This window comes from Heterocephalus glaber, unplaced genomic scaffold (assembly GCF_053883595.1).
Source record: "Heterocephalus glaber isolate CG9 unplaced genomic scaffold, H.glaber_assembly_v1.0 deba00001447, whole genome shotgun sequence".
Taxonomy (NCBI): Eukaryota; Metazoa; Chordata; class Mammalia; order Rodentia; family Bathyergidae; genus Heterocephalus; species Heterocephalus glaber.
Window position 1 is genome coordinate 8,853,068 of NW_028258299.1, and position 2,999 is coordinate 8,856,066.

Below are 2,999 nucleotides of genomic sequence, written 5' to 3' on the forward strand. Positions count from 1 at the left end.
AAACAGTTGCACACACTAACATCAAATGCAAACTATATAAAGAAAATTAGATTTTTTTTGTAATCTTAAAAAATTCATCTGAACTTTTTAATGAGTAGCATAACATTGCACCCAGTCACAAATGAGCAGTAATTATGAAAATGTCCAATTTTCTGGTATTCAAACACATAAAACTGATCAATGAGGTTTTCTACTATTTCTGCATGAGAATGAAAGTCTCTGTGCGCCTGGCACCCTCCCATATTAAGGCTAGAAAATGTCCTCTTACCCCTCCCTTGTGCTGTCTGAACAAGCACTCAGGTAAGGCAGGACTCTAGAGTGCAGGGGTCAAAGGAAAAAACTATAGTTTCATCAGCCCTCTACTGCGTGTTTTAAACAACAGGCACATTTTGTTTTTTCATTGGTTGCAGTGAAAATATTCACACTCAGTTTAATATTCTGTGCCAGTACAGCCACCGTGGCTGTCTTTGGTAGAATTCAACAAACATTTTAGTTTCTTTTCCATTTTTTCCTCTCAAGTTGGCCCAGTGTGGAATTGTATATATGAGTATTTCTAGGTACTATTCTGCTGATGAGGAAAATAATGATCTTTTTTAGTGCAAACTGTATTTGGAATACTTGATTTATTAGTTCTGGTGATGAAAATTTTTGTGGCAGCAAAATCATTTCTATGAAAGATAACTTGTTAACTTTTCCCCTGGAGATTGACTGTATTCAAAAGCCAATATATTTTAAAACAGTTCAACATTAACAAAAATAAAAGAAATAAAAAAACATAGTGAAAAATGTTCTTGGTTCTTTTTACTTTCATGAGAAAGGATGAGTGTTCATGTAATAATTCAGTCCATGGATTTGCAGACAGACTGTTCCTAAAGGTTTCTAAAGCTATGTTGGGTCTCTTCTGTTACAGCAGCGTGAAAAACAAAGACTGTATCACACCACACTAGGCAGACAGTGTTTACAGGATTACACAACAATTACTCTCTCCAGTCTTTTCACAATTCCTCTGACCTTGAGAATTTGGCTCTGGCAGTGTCTCCCTGGCCACCAAATGCATTACTGTTGTTTTGCCAAAGGAAGTTTTAATGCTCCTGACGTGACATGTCTATGTAGAAATCGTCCTTAATAAGTAAGTCCTAGAATATTTGCACTGCTGACTTGCTCTCCTTCCCAGTCCATCGGCCAACTGTCATACACATGTTTGGCGATGTCAGAGACAGAATCATTAGGAGAAAACAGGAACTTCTTTGTTTTTCCACTCACCAAGATGAGGCGCAAATTTATCATACCCGACAGGACATTACTGGACATCTTGCCCTTAGTATATATACCCATATATTTAAGGAGAAATCAAACAAAAAAGAGCAGAAGTCTTCAAGCTACAGAAACGAAACTTCGCAATTCTGACTGGTTCGTGATGTGCTTTCCAATATTATAATACTAAGTCATTGCGGAGCCAAAGTGCCAGCCTGGCAGAGGTTCTGGTGAGAAGAGGAACAATCCCCAGGAGCTGTGTGGCAGAAGCGTGAGGAAACATTCGGGACAGCAGCGTTGGCCCACATGGTCGTCATCGTGGGCAGCAGCAGTCAGTGGCAGCCCCGGACCCGCCTCACCAGGTGGCCCCAGCCTAGAGCCACACATGGAGCAGAGTGGAAGGGGGTTAAATCCGCCTTCCTCCTTTCCCAGCCCCAGCGTGATTAACACTCGCTCCTGAGTCAAGACCTCAGTAAGCAAGAGAAAAATGTCCCGGCGTGGATGGACCTAGATAACTATGTGGCTACACATGGACGCGTGGGCCCTGAGTGGTGGCCGAGCTGTGGCCGGGCGCCCGCCGCACACCCAGCCCAGGAGCCGCACGGAAAAACGGTCCGACCCCCGCCTCTAGGCCGCGGAAACCCGCGCTCAAGGGCTTTTAACTCGTTGAGAGCCAAAGCGAAAGCCGGGGGCGGCGAGGCCCGGCTGGACACCCTACGACCCCTCGGCGCTCGGGCTGCGGGCGCCCCAGCACTGCAGCGGGGGTTGGGGGGGACATCTTTTCTAGCTCCTCGGCCATCCTCTGCCGCCTCCACCTCCCCCGCCGCTGCCTTCCAGGTCTCAGCCTTCCCCTCCCCTCCCCGGCCTCGTGAGCTCTGGCGTCGCCCACTTCCGCTGGTTCCGGAAGCGGCCGGGTCCTCCCTCTCCTCAGCCCAAGAATGGTTCCCACTCCGAGATTTGTCCCTTCTCTTCCCCCCCCCCCCTCCTCCGCTTATCAGCCCCACGCACCGCGGATGCCTTCTGTCTGCGCGTCTCAAGCCAACATGGCAGCAGTGTAAGGGACCCGAGGGGAGAGAGCCCCCCACCCCCACACCGAGCCGCCGCCCCCGCCCACACTCCGCACCTCCTTCACTCCAGGGACACCAAGTGCGTCACAATAGAGACCTGCTTTTAATTTTTTAACGTCTTGGTTTTCTGTTTGATATCTCTTCATGATCTCTAATTATTTATTGAAATGGTCGTTCATATCCCGCATCATCTAGTTTAATTCTCCTAACTTTTTGAATCTTTTTATGCTCACTGATGGTTTTTTGAATTAAGTCCTTTGCATCATATTTCAGTTTGGTGAACATCTTATGGATTTGTATATTTCTTTTCTTTTTTATCTCTTCAAACATTTTAATCATTAGGCTTTTTTACTTCCTTCACTTTAGTGCCCATGGGATAGGCTTTTGTGGAATTAAGAATTTCTGGTACTGTCTTCTTACCTTGCTTTCTCATATTTCTATTGTTTTGTGCTGAGAGGGTTGAGGATCACGAGTAGAAAAACTCTGTTGTTAATATGGAAATTCCTGTAGTTCATGTGTATTTTCCAATGGTGTGATTTTGACTTTAGTTATGTTTTGATATTTAGACACCTCTTCAGTCTGTTCTGCTAATGGAATAATTCCTCGCTGCACTCAAGGAGATAACCACTACCATTTATAACAGCATCTACAAAGCCAACCATATATTAATCATGTAAT

The 2,999-nt window shown here is 45.1% G+C and overlaps 1 pseudogene across 1 annotated transcript; it reads right to left on the reverse strand.

The window, feature by feature from the left end:
• Nucleotides 1-606: 606 nt before the first annotated feature.
• LOC101718682 (ubiquitin-like protein 3 pseudogene) lies at nt 607-2,351 on the reverse strand (annotated as a pseudogene). The gene is made up of 2 exons (XR_015452538.1): nt 2,263-2,351; nt 607-1,627 (listed from the first exon to the last, which is right to left on the reverse strand). The product of XR_015452538.1 is annotated as a ubiquitin-like protein 3 pseudogene (transcript).
• Nucleotides 2,352-2,999: the final 648 nt, after the last annotated feature.